The sequence below is a fragment of the Stegostoma tigrinum genome, unplaced genomic scaffold (assembly GCF_030684315.1).
Source record: "Stegostoma tigrinum isolate sSteTig4 unplaced genomic scaffold, sSteTig4.hap1 scaffold_324, whole genome shotgun sequence".
Classification (NCBI taxonomy): Eukaryota; Metazoa; Chordata; class Chondrichthyes; order Orectolobiformes; family Stegostomatidae; genus Stegostoma; species Stegostoma tigrinum.
In genome coordinates this window covers 129,196-141,796 of record NW_026728252.1, presented here as the reverse complement: position 1 = coordinate 141,796, position 12,601 = coordinate 129,196, and the positions used below count along the sequence as shown (strand labels likewise).

The 12,601-nt window shown below is 46.6% G+C and overlaps 1 long non-coding RNA gene across 1 annotated transcript in view; it reads left to right on the top strand.

The window, feature by feature from the left end:
- The first annotated feature begins 5,671 nt into the window (after positions 1-5,671).
- LOC132208232 (uncharacterized) overlaps positions 5,672-12,601 on the top strand; it is a 130,064-nt gene continuing 123,134 nt past the window's right edge. The window contains exon 1 of the long non-coding RNA XR_009444323.1: positions 5,672-5,743. This is a non-coding gene — a long non-coding RNA (uncharacterized LOC132208232). The remainder of the gene's footprint in view (positions 5,744-12,601) is intronic.

Here is a 12,601-nt window from a genome sequence, read left to right as displayed (position 1 = left end):
ACAGATTTTCCCCAGGGGGTATTGAGTACGAATTCCAAATCACTCTCAAAATCTTAGTGACTGTTAACATTGATGTTTTTTGTCTGTGTGTTTCAGTAATTGCATGACAGTTGAATGGTTCGTTGAGAGTGAGGAACCTATGGACTCTCACACACCAAGATGGAATTTAGTTCGAAGAGTGACTTCAAAATAGTTGCTTGCTTTTAAAATCTTGACCGTTTTTGCTGTCCAGTTGAATGAATTTAGCTTCATACTGCTTCAATAGGAATTAGTGTTTAATAGGAACATATTTGTGAAACTTACAGTTCCGTAAGTTTTAGCATAAACTGGTGCAGCCTTTCGGTGCTTGCAAAAAGGCTCACCTCTCCATTAATACCGAAGGAAAATTGGAGTTTAAAAGTAAGTTCACCCGTTGTCAGGGAATGAAATGTTAATGTTGACTCGAACATAATTTTAAAAAAAGTCATATATTTGTGTAACACTGAACTCAAATTAAAATTTGGATATGCAAGTTTTACAGATGGTTGGATATTGAATTCATTTTAAATGAGGGTGAAGATCACTTTAAATCCAGCATATTTGTGAAGAAAAGAAATAGCATATCAAATAAAATTAACTGCATGACTCTTCATAGCCCTATATGTAGAATTTCATTCTGAACTATGAGACAGTTGTGACCCCATACTACCTCAGTGCTCATGGCAAGAGTAAGACTCCTGTTTGACGTGCTGTGCACTGCATGGAATGGCGGCAACATCAGATTCATTGATGCTTGAGAATCAAAAGAATATGACGATAAGATTTAAAATCAAAATCTCATTGAACACTTCAAGGAATGTATTACAGGAAGAGGGGGAAAGCATGTATGACTAATAGAAGGTGGTGGCGCAGATCACATAGACCTGTGTGCTAAAACTTATGACAAATTTCACATTGAATGGAACAGTTTAAACAGGCTGGAGGAAGCAGACATGCCAGCCCAAACATTTTGAATTTGAGCATTCTGTTCATAAACATCAGCAAAATTGTTGGAAACATGTTTATTCTTTCTCTTTTATTGCACAGAACCATACGATGAGACTGTTTTGATGAGAAATTTAAAGATTACGTGTCCCATCCGTTTGACTCACAGTTTGGTACCATAGGTTGGTACGATCTTCGTTGGAGAAGGAAAAGGGATGTTCCAGATACAGAAAACCGTCAAACCATTTACAACAAAGTCCGTTTCTGGTTAGTATTAATTAATGCAGTTAACATTTTTAGCTCGACATGATTGCACAATGGAGTCAATAAGAAAATTCCATCTGATATTCCACATAAATTTTAAGTGGATATTAAAGCAGCTCATTTCTTTTTCACGCTGTATGCTGCTTTTAAGAATGGTTGTCTTATTGTCGAAATGTTTAGCTTTGACTCCATGGCTTCTTCCATTAGCTCACATTGAAACACATGTTTCTTCAGCCAAAAATGCACATTTACCCGGTGTAGCTTGACCAACCTTCCCCTGTGGTCGTTCCCCTGAAATCCCCTGCGGTAGCTCCCCTGAAAAACAACTATACCATTTTGGATACTGTTCCGGGGACGACTTCGCAGGGGTATGCAGTAGGGTGCAGGTCTCTGGCACAGAGTCTGTCCCTCTTGCACAGAAGGGGAGCGGGGATAGGAAGAGAGTGATAGTCATTGGGGACTCAATAGTTTGAGGGACTGATAGAAGATTTGCCGGGAACGAAAGAGACTCACGATTGGTGTGTTGCCGACCAGGTGCCAGGGTCTGTGATGTCTCGGATCGTGTGTTTAGGGTCCTGAGGGGAGAGGCTGACCAGCCCCAAGTCGTGATATACATAGGCACCAACGGCATAGGTAGAAAGAGGGATAGGGATGTCAGGCAGGATTTGAGGGAGCTAGGGTGGAAGCCGAGAGCTAGAACAAGCAGAGTGGTCATCTCTGTTTGTCACCCGTACCACGTGATAGCGAGGCAAAGAACAGGGAGAGATTTCAGCTGAAGACGTGGCTGCAGGGATGGTGCAGGTGGGAGGGCTTCAGGTACATGGACAATTGGGGCTCGTTCTGGGGAAGGTGGGACCTGTACAAACAGGACGGTCTCCACTTGAATGAGAGGGGCACGAATATCCTGGGTGGGAAATTGGCTAGTGCCATTCGGTTGGATTTAAACGAGCTCAGAAGGGGGATGGGAAACTGAGGTGTAGTCCTAGTACACAGGAGGATGAGCATAGGGAGGACATGGTCAGGACCTCACTGTCACAGAAGTGTGCTGGCAGACAGCAAGCTGGATTGAAGTGTGACGACTTTAATGCCGGGAGTATCCGGAATAATGTAGGTGAGGTTGCAGCTTGGATAGGTACCTGGGACTTTGATGTTGTGGCCATTTCGGAGGCATGGATAGAGGAGGGTCAGGAATGGATGTTGCAGGTTCTCGTGTTTCGATCTTTCATTAAGGTCTGGGAAGGTGGTAAAAGAGGGGGAGGTGTGGCTTTGTTGGTCAAGGACAGTATAACGGCGGCTGAAAGAACCTTTGAGGACTTGTCTACTGCGGTGGTATGGGCTGAGGTTGCCAAGGAAGGTTTGTCGACTGAGTCAGTGTGGGTGGAAGTTCGGAACAGCAAGGCAGCAGTCACTTCACTGGGGGTTTTCTACAGACCCCAAATAGCAGTTGGGAGATCGAAGAACTCATTGGCCGGCAGATTGTTGGAAAGTGCAAACGTAGCAGGGTTGTTGTTATGGGTGACTCAACTTTCCCAATATAGATTGAAACCTCCTGAGTGCAGATGGTTTGGATGGAGCCGTTTTTGTCAGGTGTGTTCAGGAGGGTTTCCTTACTCAGTATGTGGACAGGCCGACGAGGCGGGAGGCCATTTTGGATTTGGTGCTGGGGATGAGCCAGGACAGGTGTCAGATCTCGTGGTGGGAGAGCACTTTGGCGACAGTGACCGCAAGAGCCTCCCATTTTCCATAGCCATGGAAAGGGAAAGGAGCAGTTACCAGGGGAAGATATTTCACTGGGGTCAAGGAAACTATGATGCTATCAGACAGGAGTTGGGAAGTACAGATTGGGAGCAATTGTTCCACAGAAAGGGCGCAGCAGACATGTGGAGGCTGTTCAAGGAGCAGTTGTTGCGAGTGATGTATAAATTTGTTCCTCTGAGACAGGTAAGAAGGGGTAAGATTAAGGAGCCTTGGATGACGGGTCCAGAGGTGCTTCTTGTCAAAAAGAAAAGGCAGCGTACGGAAGGTGGAGGAAGTGAGGGTCTAGCACAGCTTTAGAGTATTACAGGCCTGCTCGGAAGGAGCTCAAAAGATATTGCCTGTACAATTGTTACCTGTTACAACCTTTGCGTCCACGCTTGCTCATTCAATGGTGTCAAGATGCCAGCAGTGCATGTACCTTCTCCATCCCCTAATGCCGTCAGCTCACACAAGACATAGTCCTTACTTAAAATCTTCTGATCAACCAAAGTTCATTGTAATGGACATTTTAGTTATCTGTCATGAAACGAAAACTGATTCTGACTGGCATGACCTGCAGTGCAAATGAATATAATCTGTGAAACGAGATTCCTTATGGGCTTGCAGCCGCTACAAGTAATTGCTTTTCAAAGACGTTGCATACATACATTTTTTTCTCCTATCACCTTAGATTATTTTTTTGTTTATGCATGTTGTGTGGGTTTCCAGTCAGGCGCATAAACACAGGTTGATGCAGTCACTGTTACAACACGGTATTGAAGGAGAATTTGTGATCTTTGGAGTTTCATTCCAGTGTATGAAGGAGTGCACCATCAAGCCACTTCAGAGCACTACTGGCGACAAATTGTTGCAAGTTTTCAAGTGTTACCGATCGTCACATAAAATATGGCCTTTTTGTTGTTGCACTTTTCATCTTAACTGCACCATATCTAGTATTTAGGCTTGGAAACTATTTCAAGTTTTTTGATTTACTTGTTCAAAATCATTTATGATTGTTGTCATGATATCTACAATATGTTATTTTGATTGGACATAGAGGATTGGATCTGTCTTAATGGAAATAATGTATGCGCTTATAAAACCCCTTCTGGGCAAGGTAGTTGCTCAGTGGTTAGAGCTGCTCATGCACTGGGGAGCCAATTGAGATTCCAGTCTTGGGTAACTATCTGTGTGGAATTGACACGTCCTCCCCGCGTCTGCGAGGGGCTTCCGCCAGGTGCTGCAGTTTCCTCCCATTGTTCAAAGATGTGCAGGTCCTTATATGTGATTTGTGAAGCGTTTCTTAAATGTTTCAATCCTGCCAGCATCCAGTGCTTTGGACAAAATAACTGGAGATGAATAAAAGATACAGTGCCTTTTGACACCATTTCCTGCTGGATTTTCATCAATCCTGCTTTATCTCGGTGACAACTTCCATGACCTTTTTTGATGCTATGTCTGAATTGACAGTCTAGTTCCAAATATTTGTTGTGCAGTATTTCAAGGTCTCTGTTATAGCATACCCACGAATGTCCACTTCAAAAGATAGTTCCATATCATAGAATCCCTACGGTGTGGAAACAAGCCCCTTTTGACCCAAGAAGTCCACGGCCACCCTCCAAAGAGCGTCTCACCCTGACTCATCCCCCGACCCTTTCCTCAGTAACCCTACATTTCCCATGACTAACACACCTAATCTACACATCCCTAAACACAATGGGCAAGTTTGGCATGGCCCATACACTGAGCCTGCACATCTTTGGACTGTGGGAGGCAACCAGAGCACCCAGCAGGAACCCATGCAGGCATGGGCAGAATGTACAAACTCCGCACAGAAAATCGTCCAACGGTGGGATCGAACCTGGGTCCCTGGCGCTGTGAGTCAGCAGTGCTAACCACTGAGCCACCGTGCTGCCCTTGGAGTTTGACAGAGCTTGCTTGTTCCTGGGTGGCCTCAAACTGCCAACCTCCACTTCGTGGCAAAAGTGCTGACCAACTGCACTCATCTTCACTGGTTTTTGCTTTGTATCATTGAATTCAATTCTTCAAACTCTATGATAAATATTTAAATTTCCATTGATATGTGAGCGTTGTTTTTAGTACGCAGTATTGGTTTATTATGTTTCATTGGTACATCATGAATACTGTATGTATATGCAAATGGGCAAGTTGGTAACGATGCAGTCCGCAGACCTGGAGGATAATAACACTGTCCTTCAATCGCCCACGATGCCCTCTGCAAATTGGTAGAAAACAAAAATTTCGATAAGATTCATCTCTCCTCCCGTCAGTCGATCAAAATTAATTCATGATTTTGTACAGGCCAATAACCGTAAGATTACACGAGCCTAAACCAAACTACTGGCTCATATTAGTTCAGTAAAGTGAAAGGGCAACAATAGAGGTAGTAGGAACTGCAGATGCTGGAGAATCTGAGATAAGAAGGTGTAAAGCTGGATGAACACAGCAGGCCAAGCAGTATCATTCGGCTCTACACCTTGTTATCTCAGATTCTCCAGCGCCAATTTTCTGAAGTAGGGTCTCGTCCCGAAACATCAGCTTTCTTGCTTCTCTGATGCTGCTTGACCTGATGTGTTCATCCAGCTCTCCACCTTGGGCAACAATAGAGTATGCTTTAAGTCACTAGATGGGTTTGTCTTCCTTAGGGTGGAGTTAGTGGAACCGAAAAAGATGTCTCCCTCACAGCGTTTGTGACAAAAGAATTGCATCGTTCCTTGGCGGCCTTTCAACAGAAGAATATTCAGAGATTTCCCGAGTGGTAAGAATGTAACTTCTTTTACTTCTCTTTATCTCACTTTTTCCAACAATTGGAAAATAGATTTTAGAAATAACGTCGAGCTGATGAAGTGTGAAAAGAAGAATAATTCCAAGCAGTGGTGGGAGTTGGTCAGTGAGGTGGGAGGAGTGGATAGGTGGGAGAGAAGGCGGACAGGTCATGGAGGCGGGGATGAGTGGAGGAACTAGTCTTGGGATGAGGCTGGTGGGTGGGGAGATTTTGAGGGTGGCCAAGTCCACATTGAGGCTATTGAGTTGGAAGCTCCCGAGGCAGAATATGAGGTGCTGCTCCTCCAGTTTCTGGGTGGTTTGGTTGTGACACTGGAAGAGGCCCAGGATGGACATGTCATTCAGGGAGTGGGAGGGGGAGTTGAAGTGATGCAATGATTTGGACATGAAAATAGAAGGTGTGGTTAGTAAGTTTCCCAATGATTGAAGGTGTAGTAGCCAGCCAAAAAGGTCACCTCAGAATACAATGGGACATTGACAAGGGCCAATAAACTGAGGAATGGCAGATGGTGTTGAGGTTCGACAAATGTGAGGTGCTACATTTTGGAAAGGCAAATCAGGGCAGCACGTTTACACTGAAGGTTGTGGGGAGTGTTGCTTAATAAAGAGACGCTGGAGTGCAGTTTCGTAGTTGCATCAAAGTACAGCCACCGGTAGAAAGGATATGAAGGAGACATTTGGTGTGCTCGCCTTTATCGGTCAGTGCATTGAGTATAGGAGTTGGGAGATCACTTAGCAGCCATATAGGACGTTGGTTCGGCTGCTTTTGGAATACTGCAATCGATTTTGGTCTCCTTGCGAGAGGAAGGATGTCGGTGCAACATTGAGGGCCGAAGGGCCTGTTCTGCGCTGTGTTGTTGTATGTTGTAAACTTGAAAGGGTTCAAAGAAGATCTACAAGGATGTTATGAGCATCTGAGGTTGGAGGTATACCGTGGGCTTGAAGAGGCAGCTATTTCTTGGAACTTTGGAGTTCAGGGCTGACCATATAGAAGTTTATACAATTACGAGGGACGTGGATAGAGCGAACAGCCAAGATCTTTTCCCCGGGTTGCTGGAATCCAAAACTGGAGGGAATAGGTTAAAAATGAGAGAGGGAAGATTTAAAATGGACCGGATTTTTTTCATAGTGGTGCATGTATGGAGTGAGCTGCCAGAGGAAGTGGTGGAGGCTTGTACGTTTAAAAGGCATGTGGATGGGTATATGAATAAGACGGGTTGAGAGGAATATGGGCCAAATGCTGGCAAATGGGACTAAATTAATTTAGGATATCTGGTCAACATAGACAAATTGGGCCAAAGGATCTGTTTCCCGACTGTACATCTCTCTGATTCTGAGTGTCTTTTTTCTTAACCACGTGGCCCATAATTAGAAAAACTTGAATCAGGATTTGGGAATATGACAATTCTAATTGGATCTGTTTGATGAAATTAACTCTGTAGGTAATGGTGGTTGAATTATGATTCGTCAAATTTGAGTTTATTGCAGCATCTTATAGAATAGAGGAAACACATGTAATCAAAATTGAAAATCAAAACTTGGTAAAATTTTGAATTGGAAATACATGACCAGCCATTGGAGGAGATTCATGACCATTGCATTCAAGTGAGAACAACAAATGCGATTCAGTGACTCAGTGAAATGGGATTCAGTGACTCAGTGAAATTGGATGCAGTGACTGTGTGAACTGGGATGCAGTGACTGAGGGTAATGGGATGCAGTGACTGAGGGTAATGGGATGCAGTGACTGAGGGTAATTAGATGCAGTGACTGAGTGAAATAGGATGCAGTGACTGCGGGAAATGGGTTGTAGTGACTGCGGGAAATGGGTTGTAGTGACTGAGGGAAATAGGATACAGTGACTGATGGAAATGGGATGCGTTGACTGATGGAAATGGGATGCGTTGACTGATTGAACGGAGATGCAGTGACTGTGGGAAATGGCATGCTGTGTCTGAGGGTAATGGAGTGCAGTGACTGAGGGGAATGGGATGCCGAGACTGATTGAACTGGGTTGCAGTGACTGAGGAAACTGGGATGCTATGACTATGTCTCATGGGATGCAGTGACTGAGGGAAATGGGATCCAGTGACTGTGGGAAATGGGTTGCAGTGTCTGAGTGAAATGGGATGCAGTGACTGAGTGAAATGGGCTGCAGTGAATGTGTGAACTGGGATGCAGTGACTCATGGAGATGGGATGCTGTGACTGAGTGAAATGGGATGCTGTGACTGAGGGTAATGGGAGGCAGTGACTGAGGGAAAGGTGATTCCGTGTATTTGGGAAATGGGATGCGGTGACTGTGGCGAATGGGATGCAGTGACTGTGGGAGATGGAATGCAGTGACTGAGTGAAATGGGATGCTGTGACTGAGGTTAATGGGATGCAGTGACTGAGGGAAAGGAGATGCAGTGACTGTGGGAAATGGCATGCTGTGACTGAGAGAAATGGGATGCTGTGACTGACGGTTTTGGGATGCAGTGACTCTTAAATGGGATGCAGTGACTGCGTGAAGTGGGCTGCAGTGACTGTGTCAAATGGGTTGCAGTGACTGAGTGAAATGGGATGCAGTGACTGATGGAAATGGGATGCAGTGACTGATGGGAATGGGATGCAGTGTCTGAAGGAAATGGGATGCTGTGACTGAGCGTACTGTGATGCAGTGACTGAGGGTAATGGGATGTAGTGACTGATGGTAATGGGATGCAGTGACTGGGAAATGGGATGCAGTGATTGATGGAAATGGGACGCAGTGACTAAGTGAAATGGGACGCAGTGACTGATGGAAAGGAGATGCAGTGACTCTGTGAAATGGGATGCAGTGACTGAGTGAAATGGGATTGCCGTGACTGTGGAAAGGAGATGCAGTGACTGAGGGAAATGGGTTGCAGTGACTGAGGGAAATGGGTTGCAGTGACTGAGGGAAATGGGATGCAGTGACTGAGGGAAATGAGATGCCGAGACTGAGTGAACTGGGATGCAGTGACTGATGGAAATGGAATGCAGTGACTGAGGGAAATGGGATGCAGTGACTGACGGAAATGGAATGCAGTGTCTGTTGGAAATGGGATCCTGCGACTGAAGGTAATGGGATGCAGTGACTGAGGGGAATGGGATTCAGTGACTGTGGGGAATGGGATGCAGTGACTGAGGGAAATGGGTTGCAGTGACTGAGGGAAATGGGATGCAGTGACTGAGGGAAATGAGATGCCGAGACTGAGTGAACTGGGATGCAGTGACTGATGGAAATGGTATGCAGTGACTGATGGAAATGGGATGCAGTGACTGACGGAAATGGAATGCAGTGTCTGTTGGAAATGGGATCCTGCGACTGAAGGTAATGGGATGCAGTGACTGAGGGTAATGGGATTCAGTGACTGTGGGGAATCGGATGCAGTGACTGAGGGAAATGGGATTCAGTGACTGAGATGAATGGGACGCAGTGACTGTTGGAAATGGGATGCAGTGACTGAGGGTAATGGGTTGCAGTCACTGAGTGAAATGGGATGCTGTGACACTGTGGAATGGGATGCAGTGACTCAGTGGAATTTGATGCATTGACTGAGGGAAAGGAGATGCAGTGAATGTGGGAAATGGGATGCTCCGACTGAGGGTAATGTGATGCAGTGACTGAGGGTAACGCGATGCAGTGACTGTGGTTAATGGGATGCAGTGAATGAGGGAGAGGAGATGCAGTGAATGTGGGAAATTGGATGCAATGACTGAGGGAAATGGGATGCAGTGACTGATGGAAATCAGATGCAGTGTCTGAGGGAAATGGGAAGCAGTGTCTGAGGGAAATGGGATGCTGTGACTGAGCGTGCTGGGATGCAGTGACTGAGGGTAATGGGATGGAGTGACTGATGGTAATGGGATGTAGTGACTGATGGTAATGGGATGCAGTGACTGTGGGAAATGGGATGCAGTGACTGATGGAAATGGGATGCAGTGACTGAGGACAATGGGATGCAGTGACTGAGTGAACTGTGATTCAGTCACTGAGTGAACTGTGATTCAGTCACTGTGATGCAGTGGCTGAGTGGAATGGGATGCAGTGACTTTGTGAAATGAGATGCAGTGACTGAGGGACATGGGATGCAGTGACTGAGGGACATGGGATGCAGTGACTGAGGGACATGGGATGCAGTGACTGAGGGACATGGGATGCAGTGACTGAGGGACATGCGATGCAGTGACTGAGGGACATGGGATGCAGTGACAGAGGGACTGGGAAGGAGTGACTGAGTTAATAGGGAATCAGTGCCCGAGCGGGCTTGGGTTGCAGTGACTGAGGGAAGTGGGATACAGTGCCTGACCGAAAAGCGACGCACTGACTGAGTGAAATGGGATGCAGTGACTGAGGGACATCGGATCTTGTGACACACGGACATGGGATGCAGTGACTGAGGGAAATGGGATGCAGTGACTGAGGGAAATGGGATGCAGTGACTGAGGGAAATGAGATGCCGAGACTGAGTGAACTGGGATGCAGTGACTGATGGAAATGGTATGCAGTGACTGAGGGAAATGGAATGCAGTGACTGACGGAAATGGGATGCAGTGTCTGTTGGAAATGGGATCCTGCGACTGAAGGTAATGGGATGCAGTGACTGAGGGTAATGGGATACAGTGACTGAGTGAAAATGGATGCAGTGACTGAGGACAATGGGATGCAGTGACTGAGGACAATGGGATGCAGTGACTGAGGACAATGGGATGCAGTGACTGAGGACAATGGGATGCAGTGACTGAGGACAATGGGATGCAGTGACTGAGGGCAATGGGATGCAGTGACTGAGTGAAATGGGATGCATTGTCTGTGTGAAATGGGATGCAGTGGCTGCGTGAAATGGGATGCAGTGGCTGTGTGAACTGGGATGCAGTGGGTGTGTGAACTGGGATGCAGTGACTGTGTGAATAGGGATGCAGTGACTGAGGGAAAGGAGATGCAGTGTCTGTTTGAAATGGGATGCAGCGACTCAAGTGAATGGGATGCCGTGTCTGTGGGGAATGGGATGCAGTGACTGTGGGGAATGGGATGCAGTGACTGCGATAAATGGGATGCAGTGACTGATGGAAATGGGATGCAGTGAATGAGGGAAATGGGATTCAGTGACTGTGGGGAATGGGATGCAGTGACTGATGGAAATGGGATTCAGTGACTGAGATAAATGGGATGCAGTGACTGATGGAAATGGGATGCAGTGAATGAGGGAAATGGGATTCAGTGACTGAGATGAATGGGATGCAGTGACTGATGGAAATGTGATGCAGTGACTGAGGGTAATGGGTTGCAGTCACTGAGTGAAATGGGATGCTGTGACACTGTGGAATGTGATGCAGTGACTCACTGGAATGTGACGCATTGACTGAGGGAAAGGAGATGCAGTGAATGTGGGAAATGGGATGCAGTGACTGAGGGAAATGGGATGCAGTGACCGAGTGAAATGAGATGCAGTATTTTTGGGAAGTAGGATGCAATCACTGAGTGAAATGAGATGTAGAGACTGTGGGAAAGGAGACGCTGTGTCTATGGGAAATGGGATACAGTGAGTGTTGGAAATTGAATGCAGTGTCTGTGAGATATGGGAACCAGTGACTGATGGAAATGGGATGCTGTGACTGTGTTGAAGGAGCTGCAGTGATGGAGTCAATTGGGATGCAGTGACTGAGTGAAATGTGATGCAGTGACTGAGTGAAATGTGATGCAGTGACTGAGTGAAATGTGATGCAGTGACTGAGTGAAATGGGATGCAGTGACTGCGTGAAATGGGATGCAGTGACTGCATGAAATGGGATGCAGTGACTGCGTGAAATGGGATGGAATGACTGCGTGAAATGCGATGCAGTGACTGCGTGAAATGGGATGCAATGACTGCGTGAAATGGGACGCAGTGACTGAGTGAAATGTGATTCCGTCACTGAGTGAAATATGTTGCACTCACTGAGTGTACTGTGATTCAGTAACTGAGTGTACTGTGATGCAGTGACTGAGTGAAATGGGATGCAGTGGCTGAGTGAAATGAGATGCAGTGACTGAGTGAAATGAGATGCAGTGACTGAGTGAAATGGGATGCAGTGACTGAGTGAAATGGGATGCAGTGACTGAGGGACATGGGATGCAGTGACGGAGGGACGTGGGATGCAGTGACTGAGGGACATTGGATGCCGTGACTGAGGGAAATGGGATGCAGTGACAGAGTGACATGAGCTGCAGTGACAGAGGGACTGGGAAGGAGTTTCTGAGTTAATAGGGAATCAGTGCCCGAGCGGGCTTGGGGTGCAGTGACTGAGGGAAATGGGATACAGTGGCTGAGTGAAATGAGATGCAGTGACTGAGTGAAATGAGATGCAGAGACTGAGTGAAATGGCATGCAGTGATTGAGGAACGGCGATGCAGTGACTGTGGGAAATGGGATGCAGTGACTGATGGAAATGGGATGCAGTGACTGAGGACAATGGGATGCAGTGACTGAGTGAACTGTGATTCAGTCACTGAGTGAACTGTGATTCAGTCACTGTGATGCAGTGGCTGAGTGGAATGGGATGCAGTGACTTTGTGAAATGAGATGCAGTGACTGAGGGACATGGGATGCAGTGACTGAGGGACATGGGATGCAGTGACTGAGGGACATGGGATGCAGTGACTGAGGGACATGGGATGCAGTGACTGAGGGACATGCGATGCAGTGACTGAGGGACATGCGATGCAGTGACTGAGGGACATGGGATGCAGTGACAGAGGGACTGGGAAGGAGTGACTGAGTTAATAGGGAATCAGTGCCCGAGCGGGCTTGGGTTGCAGTGACTGAGGGAAGTGGGATACAGTGCCT